This window comes from Varanus komodoensis, unplaced genomic scaffold, assembly GCF_004798865.1.
Source record: "Varanus komodoensis strain SLA01 unplaced genomic scaffold, ASM479886v1 scaffold10, whole genome shotgun sequence".
NCBI classification, from domain to species: Eukaryota; Metazoa; Chordata; class Lepidosauria; order Squamata; family Varanidae; genus Varanus; species Varanus komodoensis.
Window position 1 is genome coordinate 24,774,537 of NW_025335269.1, and position 16,811 is coordinate 24,791,347.

Genomic DNA, 16,811 nt, shown 5'->3' on the forward strand with positions numbered 1-16,811 from the left:
AGGCCTGAGTAGTGCAGAGTAAAGGAGGACTAGTCTCTCTCTTGTTCTGGAAGTAATACTTCTATTTATGCATCAGGCCCAAAGAGGTTGGGAATGATGTTAAAGGATGTGGCTATGATATCATCCAGCAAACAGATGAATGTGGGGGTGGTTATTCAGTTCCTATACCAAATATGTTCTCCATCCTTGCTATAATGCCAAGTCTGGATGTCCCGAGGTGTCTAGGACTCTTCCTTTGCATGTAAGTTGGACAATTCAGTCTTGAATGTCTGAACAAGGACCTGTCTGGACAGAACTTCTGAAGGAAATCCAGATCTCTGGCTGCATATTAAATTCTTTAGCCTCCACAGAAAATAGCAACCTTATTTTATTATTTTAGCTCTGTTTGAAAAGCAAACTGTTGCTTCCTTGCCTACTAAAATCTATATAATTCAGAACCACAAGATCTTAGAACACTGACAGAAACGGTACAGCTGCAACTGATCAACATAGCCTATTCTCAAGCAGATAGAAAGTGATTAATAGTCTTCTGTTTGATTTATGGATTAATATTCTTCTGTTTGATTTATGGATTTGTATGTAGGCCATATTATGTACATATAACATGTGACCAGAGTAGAGGCAGCAAGAAGAAACAAAGAAAAGGCTTCTTCTTCTTAAATCCTTTTCTATAAAGAACAAAGGCTTCAAGGAAAAGACAACATCCGGAAGGAAATGTCTGATGGCACTGAAAAGATGAGTCATTCTGGAGACAGATGGATTTAGATATATAGATAAGACAGTACACACTGAGACAGAAGCACAAAGATAGACGACACCATACATACATAAAACAGGGAAGGAGGAAAGTTAGCAAGTCTCCTTGCCTGCCTTCCTGTCCTTGTCTAGAATGTAAACTCTCCATGTAAGTGAATGTTAAGAATTTTAATGAAGTGTACACTTTAAATGTATTAAACTGAATTATGCAGGAAAACAGCAGGATAGCAACAGATGTAGAGATCTGAGGGTGACATGCTTAGTTTCACTTGATGAATGTTTGTTTTCTTGTTCTGAAAAATTAATGTAATTAAATATTTAAAGAGAACAAGCAAAGCTTAAATTGACTTGGGATGGATTCTTTTTTTCCAAGAGCACTTAAAAATAAATAAATATGTCAGCTGCATGTAAATTATAGGGGGTGGTGATGTTGGTCTTCAACAATCCATTGTTTTATTGCAAACATTATGATACTGACAGACAGAGCAATTCAAATATTTGGTGACACTGTTGTCATTCTTAGGTTTACTGAAGTAACTGGGAGAGGAGAAAGGAATATGCACAAATTCCTATTTTGCAGAAACAAAATCAAGACCTTCTCACTATCAACCATGCTGTTTATCCATTTTTGACAAGCTAATCCACAGATCAACTTAAACAAATCATGGATATTAAGAAATGCTGGAAAAATGGCAGAGAGAGAGAGAGATACAAAAAATAGAACAAGGATGATGAATAATGCGTTGAAATTGATTCCTGCTCAATTATGATGCTAACTGGTAATGGATAGCAGGAGAGAATGTTGGAATTGGACCAGGAAGATTTTTGTTCAGTGAAGAATATAGTTCAGAATTCAGAATTCAGAAGAATGTTGGAACTGGACCAGGAAGATTTTTGTTCAGTGAAGAATATAGTTCAGAATTGCATTCAGACATCACAATTCCAATCTTCCAAACCACTGTTTGGAGGGTTGGGAACAGGTTCTGTGCTTTGTACACTCCTGAATCACCTTTCTTCCTTCCACTGAGTATGCAGGTATCCTGGACTGGGATTCTGAACTGTTATCCTCAAAGGAAACTTTAAGTTAATAATTTGGGAACAGGACTTAGTTAAGTTAATAATTTGGGAACAGGACTTAGTTACAGAATGATTCCATGAGGCTTCTAGCTCCTCGGGTCTCCAGAAAGACCCTGGGAACCTGCTGTGCTGCATCTGACTCCAAACTTCCATCATGAAGCCACTGAGGAATCACCATCACCCCCTGTTATTATCTGAGGCTGCTAAACGGTTCAGACTGCTTTAATATTCAGAGTACTGACTGGTAACCAGTCTAAAGACTCATTCCAAAAGGGGCAGGTTTGAGGTTGGGTTACCTTTAGACAAGTTGGTTGAGAGGCGATTTTTTTTTTTTTTAAAGTTTCAACAACATCAACAGCTGTGATACTCTCCATTCACTTCTTGCTATGCCTGGATCCAAACATTCATTTGGCTGAACACTCTTGTTCACATTTCTAATTGGTGTAAGCCAATCTGTGCTAAGTTGCAGCTGTACAAGCCTTCAGGATTGCATGTTTCAGTTCTTACATTTGGAAGGTGAGTTATTTGCTAAACTATGAAACTTGGTTCTGCAGATCCTCAGGATCTTTGTAGTAATTTTACAAATAGCCACATGTTGTGAGTGTTAGATTAACCCCAGAACAGCTGCCCATGCTACCTACATATGAGCAACTGAAGAAACATCTTGGGATACCCTTAAATACTCAGAGCTTAAAAGAATAAAATATTTTCTATATTTGGGGCCTGGTTATATAACAGACAGCTCTGAAATGAACTTATGACATATCACAAAATTGTATATACATGCAAAAGTTACATATTGGCAAAGCAACTACAGAATGTAAATGTGATTTAGTAATAACAGAAACAGCCAAAATTGTAGTAGCTCCTTTGGAAAACATTGTACACAGATGCACAATATAATCCAACTTTTTTTTTGTTCTTGGCAGTTTATAAGATCATGTAGCAAGCAATCCATTGCATCTTTATACAATATTACTCAGAAAAAAAAGCACAATGGATTTGGAGATTAGCCAAAACTATGCACAAGAGGTTAAACAGATGGATTTGTTTCCTCTAATGCATTCTGTTAGATAGACCAGGGTGCTCTGGGAGACAAAGTGGATTCTCCGAACAGATTTAGCCTGGCAGGGAATATGTGTACCTGCTCCTTAAGAAATACACTGGAAATGAAATCCCAGATTTCAGATCAAGCACAGTTGCAACCCTTGTTAGCTTCAGAGATGGAATCCCTTCTTCCTTCTAAAATTCAGGACAGAGAAAAGGAAGGCCTTCTTCACGCAGCACATAGTTAAACTATGGAATTCATTGCTAGAGGAAGTAGGGATGGCCACCAATCTGGATGGCTTTAAAAGCGGACTGGACAAATTCATGGAGGAGAAGGCCATCATAGCCTACTAGCCTTGTTGTCTATGTGATACCTCTGTTATCAAAGGCTGCATGCCTGTGGGCATCAGTCACTGAGGAGCTTGGGAAGGCAGAACTCGTGTACCCACCTTATTTGAGGGATTGTGTGGGCAGCTGGCAACCACAGTGTGAATGCAGTGCATGACTTTTATGTTCTTATATATGCAAATCATGCCTTTGCTATTCATCTCAGACATATGGCATTTAACATAGCATACATTTGGCTCTTGGTTAATAATGTCTTTTCCATCATGTGCTTCTCTAGGAAACCTCGTGAAGTTTGACTGGCTTACTGCTGTTGTGGCATGGATTCTCGTACTTCTGATAGCACATACTGCAAATTTAAAGGAAATTGATAAATAGAGGAATGTCAAATATCTACAAGATGTTTGCAGAGCTGGTGTGGTGTAGTTGTTAAGAGCGTGGGACTGGGACTCAGGTGATCTGAGTTCTAGTCTCTACCCAGCCATGGAGCTCAGCCACTGGGTAACTTTGGCCCAGACACTCAGCCCAGCCTACCTCACAGGGTTGTTGTAGGGATAAGGTTGAGCTGGAAGAGAATGATGTAAGCCACTTTAAAAAAACAGGGGGCACAGAAATAACACAAAATAAATAAATAATTGCAGCAGGACACCACCGATTCTACTACTTCACCCCGTCCTATCTGGAACCTAGATAATTTTACTGAACGTTACTTGATTGGTCAATGAAGGCTTCCAGGAAGTGTACTTAGGCTACTGGTAAAATGTATGTTCATAATCAGTAAGGATGCCTAAACAAATGGAAATAAAGAAAAAATGCATTGGAATAAATCAGTACTATTTGAAGTTTGGCCCATTTCTTCCATCTTTCAAGTAATCAAGCAGAAATTACACAGGAAAAGAGAAAACCAAGTAGGAATAAAACAAACAAACAAACAAACAAAATAGCCTGACACATAAGCTTTGAAACATGAGTTCTGACAAATAGAAAGGAAAGATTAATGTGCTGGTGGATGCACTGTTTTAAAAAGCACTTGATTTTGTACAGAAACATTTCGAATGGAGGGCAGCCAAGGGAAAGTCTGAAGAACAAGATGAATATTTAGATGAAATTACAACACTGGTGAAGTGTAATGTAATCATTTTATTCATCAAAACTGGGGTTATCACCCCATCAAAATAAATACATTAAATGGAGCATGCTAAAGCACTGAAGCCATGTAATAAAATACAAAAAATGGCAGTAATTACAATATTGGTAAAATCAAATAACATGGAGAACAATTTGGGGGCCTTATGAAAACACAGGAACGAGAAATGTCTGACCCATTCACAGAACTTAAACCGTCTCCTTGTCTTCAATGCTGGCCAGTATACGAAACATTTTTCTCCTAAAGTGCATCCAAGTCAATATTTAATGTAGCCATTAGCTTACAGACAGGAAAGAACCTAAGATATTCTTCCTGGAGACATGAAAATTAAACCAATTTTTCTGAACTCCAGCTAGAAGTACCCAGCTTACTGTATTACAGGATTCAGAAGTTCAGTAGACCACCCCAGAACTTGTATCACACAATTATGCTGAGATAACAACTTATTTTTCATGTAATTTATACAAGATGACAACATTGACTTTTTCAATAAATCAGTAATACCCAATTCGGCTGGCTTCTTGTCTATACAGAGCCATTATATGGCTTAGTCTCTGACGTCAGTGGACTTAGTTGTATCTGGGTGGAGTCAAGAATTTCCTGCTCTGTTATTGTTTGAGAGAGGCAATAAAAGCACTTGTTTTTATTGCACTTCCTAACTACCATGTCCTCTTAGGGGGTCACGTCCTTCCATGACACCTCTCTTTCATTCTGGAATAGGCCACCATGCCAACAAGCACAACCCTGGGCACATCAGAGTCCCTCAAATGTAGTGATCTTTGAAAGGCCTGAGTCAAAGGAACTTGGTCAGCAGGCTCTTCACACATTATCTTCACACATTTTCACACTTTCCATTTATGAAAAACAGTTATGTCTGAATGAGGGTCTTTTAGTGCGTGTACACATATCAGGACTGCTGTGGTTTCCTGATATTTCAAATGCTGGGAGCTCGGATGGACAAATCAGGAACTCATGTTTGATTCTACTCAGTTTCTTATTTTTCCTACATTAAGTTCTTTCAATCCCATTTCTGCATCTGCTTGCAAATTGCTTTTTAAGCCTGCATGAAAATTCATATTTTTGTACATTTTACATGCATTTTCCAAAGATATATTCAGATGCACTTTAATAGATCTATTTTTATAAAACCAATTTCTCTTGTGGTTTTGTATGTTTTCCTGTTATGTCTTTTTGTGCACCTGTTTTGACTACTACTATCTAACTACTAACATCACTGAACTGGTATTTTCATGTTTGTGCATAAGTTTTAGAAGTGCAGATTTATAATTTTGTATTAAAATGTGAACCCAACGAATTTCTCACCTATGTCTAGCTGGGAGCGGAACATATCAGCACTGTAGCTAGTCATTTGCTGAAGTTATAGAAGCATGTCTACTGGTCCCCAGTTCCCCAAAGCTGAGTTTGTGAAGCAAAGCCAGAAATGCCCTATGATAAACATCTAGATTTATATGTGCAGGGCTCCTGCGTGGATATTTGCAGCCTCTGCATTTCTTTGCTCCGCTACTTGGCAATTTTTTTGTAAGGAAAATGAACTACCTGACCAATGAATCATCTGTACAGGGGAGATACTACTGGCTGTGGTTTCATCACAGTAAGAAACATCTGTCTGATGCTCCTAGCAACAAGAATGCCCTCCTTCCCCTGCCTGATGATCTGACACTGGTGCACTTCCCTGGCCCCTTAAAAGCAAAACATGGAGTGCCAGGTGAGTGGGGTGTTAAACAATTTTCAGTAAATTTCACTGAAGAGGTAAATCTATAGTTATAAATAGGAGTGAGTTTTCAGCTGTGCATGGAGCAAAGTCCTTCAGAACATAAGCACTTCTTTAGGACAAAATCTACAGAATATTGAATATCATCTATGCTTTCATATTATGAAAAAGTACATGTGTTGCAAGGTAGACACTGAATGAAGAATTCTGTATTTCATTTCATAAATTCTTACCCTCGCTCATGATGGCTTTCAAATAACTTTCTAGGATACAGTCGCAAAACAATATGTACACAGAAGTGCTGATGAGAGAATAATGTGTCTTGTAATATTTTTGTAAGTTCATCTGATTGTGGCTAAGAGAGAACTAGCATCTACCAATTGAAAGCTGATAAAAATGTGGCAGGTGCTGAACAAAGAGTCACTGAAATATTTGGCTGATCTTTCGAGATATTAGAATGGGAATTGCTAAACCATTTGAATATCTGCAGCCTTCCTTATTTACAGAAAGCTCCAATTCTGCCCGTCAAATTTGGGGTGCTGTCTCTGACCTCAGATTGGGAAATCCAAAATATACAGTGGCCCCAAGATGCAGGCTAGGGTTTTTCCCTTTAGCTACTACATACTGGCATGCAAAGAATGCTAAAGCAAAAGCAAGTTATGGTAACATTGACTTTCTGCAGGTCAGTGCATATCCAATGTGCATCCACTCTAGGGAATCTGCATTATGCTATGTGCTTCAATACTATCAGGCATGATTCAGACATAGTATTGACACCAGTGTTTATGACAGTGCAAAGATATCTATGTCATCATTAACCAACAGGAATCTTTCCTGCCACACTTGACCCATGGTTCCTTGCACTAACATATAACAAATGGCAAAGGCTTCATATGCCTTTATTGAAGCTTTTGCTATTCAAAGCTAGAATTGGGCATATGCTTGAACTGATTACTGAAAAATCCTCACTCCTAAATTATGTTAGTCACATGAGAAGTGAAAACCTTTTTTGAGAAAATGAAGAGAGCACTTTCTTTTTGCAATGGGAAGACAATTAAAAAGGCTCCTGCGACTTAAAGCGGTTGAAATATGTCATATTTCTTTTTAATTTTAATCATTCACATTCTTTTGAACCTTCAGCAAAGGTTTTGTTTTAATCTGTTGAGAGTTCTGGGAAAACGTTATAATTTAAACAATATTCTAATATGAAGAGTAATATGGGGGTTGGTTAGGAACATTAATAATAATGAAAAAGAAGATGACTCAATATGACGTAACTGTTTTACAGTGTCAGGGGACATTCACCGAGAGCCATTAGGAGCTTTTTGAAAAGAAAATGTAAGTTATGTTTGAACTTCAAAGATCATGCTATCTGGGAAATATCATCCTGTTTCTGATTGTAAATATTTTATGCCTAAAGCTCTATTAACTTCTCAGTGCTTTTAATTCCAAAATGTTCTAAAATTACTGGAAAGCCTAAGGAGAATATGAGGAAGAAAAGGAAAGAAACTTTTTAAAAATGCAAAAGAAAGAAAGATGATAGCAGAAGCTTCATATTAAAAATGCAATCATGACTTTCAGTACAAAAATGTTCATACGAAACATTGGCTGAATTCTGTACACTTACAGCAATCTCTGATATCTTGCTACTCTCCCAAAGGCAATTAGAGGTGAGGTACATAATGGCATTATTTCAAGTAGATGGTCTTACTGATACTTACCTGCAATGTCATAGTATCATGAAACATGTGGCCAAAAGCACTTCTAAACAACTAGAACTGGCATATCCCCACTCTCTTCTCTATCCATGCTAAATGTTGTGGTAAAAGCTGCAAAGCAACTATTCATGGCTTGGTCTGGCTAAGAAGAACCCATACCCTTTCCCTTCTTTTTTAAAATTCTGTTTCTTAAATAAATAACACCCCCCCAGACTCTATGATTATCATATGTATTATTTTAAACTATGGAAGTATAAGTCAAACAACTGGAATCTGAATAAATACAACCCAGGTTTAAATATAAGAAATAGTCTTTGATTCTCCAAATCATTTGACACTAAGGTTTAGAGAGAACAAAGGCCTTTAGCTCCCAGTATACCCCAGTTAGCACAGCTAGCTGGATCATACTGGGAGTTGCAGGCCATTTTTCCATGCATCGGTTTACACCCTAAATCATTAATACTCTGCTCACAGAACAGATGGAACTTGATCAAAAGTCATATGAAATGCAAGCTTTAGTATTTAATTAGAAAAGAAGCATTGCTATTTCAGTTGCTAGCATGATGCAGAAGTCCCATCAGAGAGGAGAGGAACCCAACCTCCATTCAATCATGTTGGTTACCCTGAGCATCATTTTGAGTGGGAAGGGCAATATAAACAACATAACAGAACGGGAATAATAAGTGCCATTATTGTTCCTGATCTTGAAAAGTTCCAAAACTCCATTACTATTCTATTACACCACTTGTGATGGGTTTGGAAAACAAGTTTTGTAAGGAATGGTTGGAAAAGCTTGTGAGTGTTCAACCTCCAAAAGAAGAAATTAAGAAGACATACTAACAGTCTTAAAATATCTGAAGAGCTTTCATGCAGAAGATGGAGCAGACTTGTTTTCTCTTCCTCTAGTGGGGAGGACTAGAACCAGTGGGTAGAAATAGCAGGGAAGCAGATCTTGCTAAACATTAGCCGAGACTTCCTAGGAGTAAGTGCTCTTTGATAGTACAGCAGATGGTCATGGGCTCTCATTCACTGCAACTATTTAAGCAGAGGCTGGATAGCCATATATCTAAGATCTGTCAGGGAGGTTATGTTGCACCCTGCACCAGCATGTAGAATGAGCAGGGAGTTGGACTAGATGACTTCCAAGGTGCCTTTCAACTCTGTCAGTCTAATATAAAATAATATTCTGAAAGGAGGGAAGATATACCATTTTTTTCATTTTTTACCATTTTGTGAAAGAAAATGTATCAAGAAGCTTCTAAGGAGAAGAACTTTTTAAAAAAGCTAAGGTATTAATAGTACACAACTTCCTGGTAAATCTTTTACTAGAATATTGGGTTTTATTTCAGTTACCCATTCTGAGGAAAGATATTGCTCTTAAGTGGGCTATTTCCCATTTTTAGACTATTTCTTAGAACAATAATTAAAAAAGTGGAAGGCATTAAGGGGCCTAAGAGAAATATTCAAGCTAATGAAAGAATGTGAAGCAAAATTAAATGTCGAAAAATGAATCTTCAGTATCAATAACAAAAGGGGTTTACTGGGGACACAATACGATTCAGGAAGTCCATAGGAATTTCCTTTTTTAGCACAGTTAAAAAGGTAGAGATAGTTAGTGCTGTTAGGATAATTGATAGTAATATTGATATTATCACAAAACTTCTTGTTAACAAGGTATCACTTTGGGTTCTGATGTTGTGGCTTGGGTTACAAGATTCCTCAGTGGTTCAGATCTGGAACGGATGGCATATTAGGTTTCTCAAGAAGCCAGAAAAAGGGGATCAGTCTCATGGAAAACTCTAGTGGGGTTGCAGGTTAGACAGAGCCTAACATTGTGTTTAATAGAAAGTTTAATATTCACCTGGAATACAGTGTTCAGATCTGGGCACCCAGGTTTTAAAAAGATGCAGAAAAACTAGAAAGGGTTCTGAGGAGAGCAATGATGATGATCCAGGGTCTGAAAACTAAGCACTATGATGACAGGCTGAAAGAGTAGGGCATGTTTAGCCTTGAGAAGAGAAGACTGCGAGGGGATATAGTAGCATTGTACAAGCACCTTAGATGCAGTCACAAAGAGGAAAGAAAAGACCCCTTCTCACTCTTCCCTGAGTAAAGGACACAGAACAATGAACTTAAGCTGCAGTACACCAGTTTTAGGCTAGACACCAGGACAAACAGCCTAACTGTCAGAGCAATATGACAATGGAACGAGTTGCCAAGAAAGCTCATGGGCTCTCCCCACACTAGAGACATTTAAGGCGACACTGAACAGTCATCTGAGTGGAATGGTGTGACTTGGTGTCCTGCACCTGCAGGGGGTAGGACCATATGGCCTTCTAGGTTCCTTATAACCCTACTATTCTATGGATGTATGACTTATCCCAGAGTTATCTCTGTGCTGCTGGAGTTAGGCTGGGTCCTGCCACTTCCACACTGACTGAGGGTTTGTCTCTTAAAAGGGTCTGGCGTGTTTTGGTCATCTCAGGCTACAATGATATGGGGTGGCTGTGACAAGCTACTTTTCCTAGTCATTGAAGAACATAACGTAAGGGCCTCTGGATGGACAGGAACTGGCCTCTGGAGACTTCATGAGGAACCAGGTCCCAGAGAGATGGAAACTTCATGACACTTTTCCATAGCAGCATCTCCTCTCTGAACTATTAACTTGGGGGCCCTTTCCTTTAAGAACAAGAGGTCAGAATCCTCTTATATTTAGGGTCTATGTTACAAGGTCATTTTCTAGTAGCAAAAGTATATTTCATTAGAACTAATCTGCCTATGTGCCTCAGCATTTGTATCACAAAACCAATGCCAATACTACTACTCATATTTCTCTCCTTTTCCATCCCAGTTCCTCATTTAGAAATAGATCAAAGCCCCTAAGCCACAACAACCTAGAGAAATGGTCTATTGAAGCAGGGAAAAAGTCAAATGCACAACTGAGAAGTTCACATGATTTCATTAAAACCCTCATTAACGAGTAGGATATGAAACCTGGAAGAAACATGATGTCTCCCCAAATATGAAATTTCTTCATCCGGAGCTGATGCAGCTAATAGTCTGCCGGAAATTCAGGTGAAAAGTGTGGAACAACTGTGTTTAACCTTCAACTGATTGATACATCTTTCCCAATGGCCAGAGCAGTGGTCAGTATTCAGCAAATATCTAAAACCACGGTATCTACCCCTCTGCCTCATGCTCTCAGGTTTCTGAATTTTCAACTTAAATTCATAAAGAGGTCACAGCAATAACTAGAACCCATTTTCCCTTTCATGCCAATTATTGCAGCACTGGGAGGATAATTTTCAGACTCTGATTGTGCCTTTCCAAATACACTGGGAGACTTGATTCTCTTTGCCTCACCATGCAGGAAGATCAGTAATTGCCTGGAGGTGGATAAAGCATAATGCTTCTATCTTTGCTGAGAGGCATAAATCCAGGTTTATTACAGAGATGTATAAATTGAGTAGAAGCTGTGAGGGGAAACTACATGAATATAAAGAAACTTCTACTTAACCTTTTTTTACCCCTCATCCTGGAGTAAGTAAAGGACAAGCTAATCCCACCAGTAGGAAAGGGAGCAATTTATATTTTTTTGCTGTACCTAAAATATCATTTTTGCTGTGTGAGCTCTTAAGAAATATAATAACCAATATGGTACAACTGTCTCAAAGATGTATTTTGACAGCACCCTGCTTAGATAATTACACCAAATGCTCATTCTATACAAATCAATGAAACTAAGATAATTCCCAATCAATCATGTTTACAGTTCCACAACTCTTACAGGGCCAGAAGGAGTTCATGAAGTCTCTTACTACTGGAGCTTTAGACTACAACATCCCACTGATAAGTATAAGTGAGCATGAGGCATGTGGAAATCAACTTCATAACTTGGGCTTTGACTTTTATCTTCTTCATATATGTAATTAATGCATATTATGAATATTAAAATGGAATTCCAGTAGAGACTACATATAAACAAATCTGTAGTTTTGAAGGTAGTTTACAATTAAAACTGAAGTTTCTTTTTTATGCCCACATTTTCCTAATGATGTATAGGGAATGCAAAGACCATTTTTTTCAATGTGTTATCTTAAGTTCATACACACATATATTAACAGGGCTGGGCAACACAATACATCAGGAATCTTGACTTAATAAACTGTGGTATGGATGAACAGTATGGAGGATACATTCAACAAACTAGAAAGTCATAGTTTTCTGATAATATTTAAGCCCATGTTACATCTGAAACAAGGTGGGATCAAAAATCAGGTTTAAACCAGGGTTCAAAGTTGGCTTATATAGCCTGGCTTGTTTGGAGGCATTTTTGCACATTCCTGCTTTGGACATAATGTGACTTATGTCATCCTGTTTTGTTTACTAGCTTATCTCATCCTGTTTTGTTTACTAGCTCATGTGGGGATAAGAGAGGAGCAAATGGGCTAATGCTTATTCATATTAAGCTGGGATTCCTGGCTCAGCATGACACTCAAATGTGGCCATTATACAACAATTTATAAGAATATATAAAGACTGAATTATTTAATATATGTAATATTTGCCTTTTCAAGTCAAGAACAGGAGGAAGCTCAGGGGTGGGGGTGGGGGGAAAGATACTAAAAGACTACATCAACCCAGCCTGCTTGTAGGTATCCTTCTGAAATTCTCAAAGTTCTCCCTTTGGGAGAAAGGTCCACCATCAATGCTTCTTCCTCATAGAAACTAGAAGGGTAACATCTACAGCAATGCTGCTGTTCTAATTCAGCTTCTGCACTTGTGTGCCCTAAATGGAACTGGACATATTTACTTAAGGCACAATCCTGTGCTGAATGGGAAATGCTGAGAGTTTCCAGACTTTTTTCTGTCTCAACACATATAGGATTGTACCCTTAATTAGTCGGTTATAGAGCAATCCTTCATGCCCGTTTACTTTCAAGTGAATGGGTATAGAAAAGCAGTCTATTCTAGTAAATAGATTATTAGTTAAGTTATCAATTAGATGTATAGCTAGGCAGACAGATATTTATTTCCTTCAGATGGCGGTGCCCAAGATGACAGACAGATCTTACTATTTTGTATCCACGGCAGTTTCATGTGTGCTTAGTCATAAGCCTGGTTTATCCTATTTTCTGTATTCATTTTTTATGCATGGAACTATATATATATTATCTGCCACACATTCCCTCATAAAATGCACAGCTTTTTTACCAGAAAGAACTGCACTGTAAAATTTGGGAAAGTGTGACCCAAAATAGAGCTGTATTCTGATCTCTATTTCCATCTGAGAAGCACAAATTAGGTCAGTTTGGTTAAAAATGCAGATAATAAAATATGAAGAAGTGTCAGCAATGACAACAACATAAAAAAGAGAGACGTCTCAAAAAGGATGAGAGAGAAAAAATGTATGATGCTATTAAATTCAATGATTGTCCAAAAAAGGGGGGGGGGGATTTTTCAAGTGCTAGATACAACTTGCAGGCAAAATGGAGAACGGCCAAAACTTCCAAAGCAGGGAATTCCCTGAATGAGATGGGAGGACTGTCCTAAACCCATTGCAGAATAACTTGGAAGCTATCCAAGATTATCTGGAAAGGTGATCATTGTGCCAAGCCAATACAAGGAATTGGAAAAATGCCTCTACTCATGTGTGTCAGCCATGGGCCCCCCAACACAGTTCCCAGAAGCCTCTAAACCCTGCCAAAAAGTTTTCTTTTCCTCTTTCAAGTGGGAGTAGCAGCAATTGGGGGGGTCCCCCCTTTCCTTTCTCCTTCTCCTTTGATCCACCACATAAAGTAGAAGTGCGCTGGAGAACAAAAGTTTGTGGAAAGATGGGAGATGTATTCTTCCCATGGAATGCAACCTGGACAAGGATATTAGTTTCCAAATGGTTTTCTCACATGTTACTTCACATAAGTACACATTGTTGCTGTTTCAAAATGCAAACCAGCTTCTTATGGGTTTAGTGTGGAACAAACTCTATCTAGGTCATACGAGGGAAACCTCCAGTGCGTGGGCTCAGTCCAGCCATATGGTCAGCAGAACCTCCTTGGATGCCTCCAGGTGAGAAGACCAATCCCCCAAGACCCACTCTAGAAGAACCCTTGTTTCAAACAGAAAAAACTGGGGGGATATGGGCAGCAGAAGGTTCACCGGATGCTACGAAAAGCAGCTGTTGTTCCCAGGGTCTTCTGGGTCCATTTGCATGACAGACACCACTGCTACAGGAACAATGTGTGCTGTGCAAACCCAGAAATTTGGACAGGTGCTGGGATGAGCTGCTGTTCTTCCCAGGGATGCATCCTGCACAACGCTGGAGAACCACCTGAGGCTAAGAAGAATGTCTTATCCTGCTCCCATGCCAGCAACTGCCAAGTCCATGCTTAAGTATCCTGAGGAAGCAACCAAAGGAAGAAACTAGTCCAGTTGAGAGGTCAGGCCATAGAATTTGTCATGCCAATCATCCAGATGAGACACGGGTGTCTAACAGAGTGGTTCAGATGAGTAGCCAAAGATCAAGGAATCTGTTCAGTTTAAAAGATCAAGGCAATCACTGGGTTGAAACAATGTCTGCAACAGAGAACAGGTTCTGGCTGGGCTAATTTATAGCTGGCTGTATACCAGCACAGCTGGTTAATTAGGTCAGCGGGCTGCTTTTAAGGAAGGCCCCACACTGTGCCTTCTGTTTGAACTTCTCAAGCTCATGCTTGATTGTCCTCCTTTCTAAGGAGCAAATCCCTTCCAGCTCTGCCTCCTGTCCTTGGGAAAGCTCAGGAATACCCAGGAGGATCATGATGAAAGGGCACTAGATTGGAGAAGCCCACCTTTGACCTACATTGGATTCTGGAAGCTCTGCCACTCCACAAAGGTTGCATTTTCACAGTTTGGCTATTTTGGTATGCATGCCATGCTTTCATCTGAACCAACATTCAACCTGAGAGGACTCTGGTTTGTGCCCCAGCATTTTGACTGTACAGGAATGCTGAATTCAGTATTATACATTCAAAATGTAGAAATTACAATAGTATCTGGTACTACTACTTGCACTATATGGATGATTGATTGATTGAAGGTTTTTATAACATGTTCAATTAGCTCTCAGAATGGATTACAAATAAGTACAAATATAGTACATGTCAAAGTAAATACAATCCTATGGTTAGATATCATATTGTTGCTGCCTTTATGGCAAGCTGCTTCACATATGCCAAAAACTATTTTTAATAAATGACATGAGATATTATTCACAACTGACTGAAAGGCTGCTGTAAGTTGTCATTGTTCCCAGCACGGCCACTGGAGTAGCTACATTGTTAGAAAGGTTCATCTTGCAACTTACTCTGGTCAGCAGGAAGAAATGTCCAACTTCTACCATCTTTGATGTTTTCTTGGTATTTAGCATTGTACCACATTCTTCTATGAGCAATGTTTATTTTTCTTGGGAGATCATGTGAATTTACTTACATTCAGGCATCAGTGTATGCTTGCCAAAAGGAAAAAGAAATTCCTTGCGATTGAATTGCATTACTGTATTTTCCTGAACTAACACACTGAAATACCATGATCCTCTGTGAAAGGGGGCAACCTTGCAGCATTCTAAGCTAGTGATTTCAGACTCTGGACCTGACGTTGGAGAGGAGGGCAGGTCAGAATGCTTAGTTGAAATGCTAAGGCTAATGAGCTCTGAGATTAGCCAAGTGAGAGCCAGGTCACCACTGGTTTGGGCGGTGACTCGGTTGCATAAGAAGGGTCAGAGGGAAAGGGGTGTGAAATTTCCAGTCCAGTATTTCATCATCAAGTAACATCCAGGGCTCCCTCCATCTGGCCCGCAAGCAGTGCAAACCACCTTGAGGATGGAGTCAGCTTAGTTTGGAGGGGAAGGGAAGAAGGGAATTCAATTTGGAATCAGCTTCTGGCAATGGGAAAGAATTCGCTCAGTAATTAGAGGGCTCATTAACTCGATGGCTGCTTCCTGCTAACAAGTTTTATATTGTTCACTCTGTATCACGACAGCCTAGCTCAAAGAAGGCCTGTAGTTAGAATCCTCCTTCCTGAATCTGCTGTAAGGGGAAAAACAAGAAATGTCTGCACAATATGCCTTGTGGAGTAGGTGCCCTAAGATGTGAGTGGCATGTCACTGCATGACAAGTGGTCTTTCTGCTTGACATCTGCATGTCAAGATGAGGAGGCCTTTACCTGGAGGAGGCTTTTACCTGAAGGCTCTACATTAGCTGGAAATTTTGCAGCATGCAGATATCGGAGGAGGTGCTGTGTGACAGATATATCAGAATGGGCCTTGGTAGTAAGGCTCAGCTCAAATGTTAAGGTAAGCACTAGTTATAATGCCTGCACAGGGCTTTCATGACAATGTGTTTCTCTCATGGAATATACTGCAATGATTCCATCCAGACACACACACACATTTTTACTCCAGTGAGCAGACATACTTGCTTTTAAAATAGTACTATTAGTACTAAAGATAATTATGTTGATAATGATAATACCAAAACTATCATTTGGGTATACATCTTTAGCCCTTATTGCTCATTCTTATTGTTAAAACTGAAGATAAATTATGTAACCCCTGATCTCACGCAGTTATCCATACAGCACAATGCAAATTAGCAAGAGTTGAAGATCTCGTGCCTTTTCATTTCCAATCAACAACAAGGCAAATAACATAAAGCCACTGTTTACGCTGTTGGATATAGATGCATGATATGGCCACACAGCGTCTATTTTTATTCTACTTCCCATTTCAGGGATATCTAAAAGGGGAAAATGGATGATGTAGTAATTGTGGGAGACAAACAGGAAATGCTGCAGCAACTCCAATCCAATCTAAAATACTGTAGCATAAAGGATAGTAAATACATCGATGGCAAGGAAGAACTCATGAGAGTGGGAAATAGGTTCAGTGACCTTTCTGTGCAAAGAGATTCTACAGGCAGAGTTAAATCCGTTTTCCCTTTATCTTCCACCTCTC

General features: G+C 39.1%; 1 protein-coding gene across 7 annotated transcripts in view; it reads right to left on the reverse strand.

Annotated features, from left to right (window-relative positions):
* RBMS3 (RNA binding motif single stranded interacting protein 3) overlaps positions 1-16,811 on the reverse strand; it is a 515,412-nt gene that overhangs the window by 125,595 nt on the left and 373,006 nt on the right. The window lies entirely within an intron of this gene.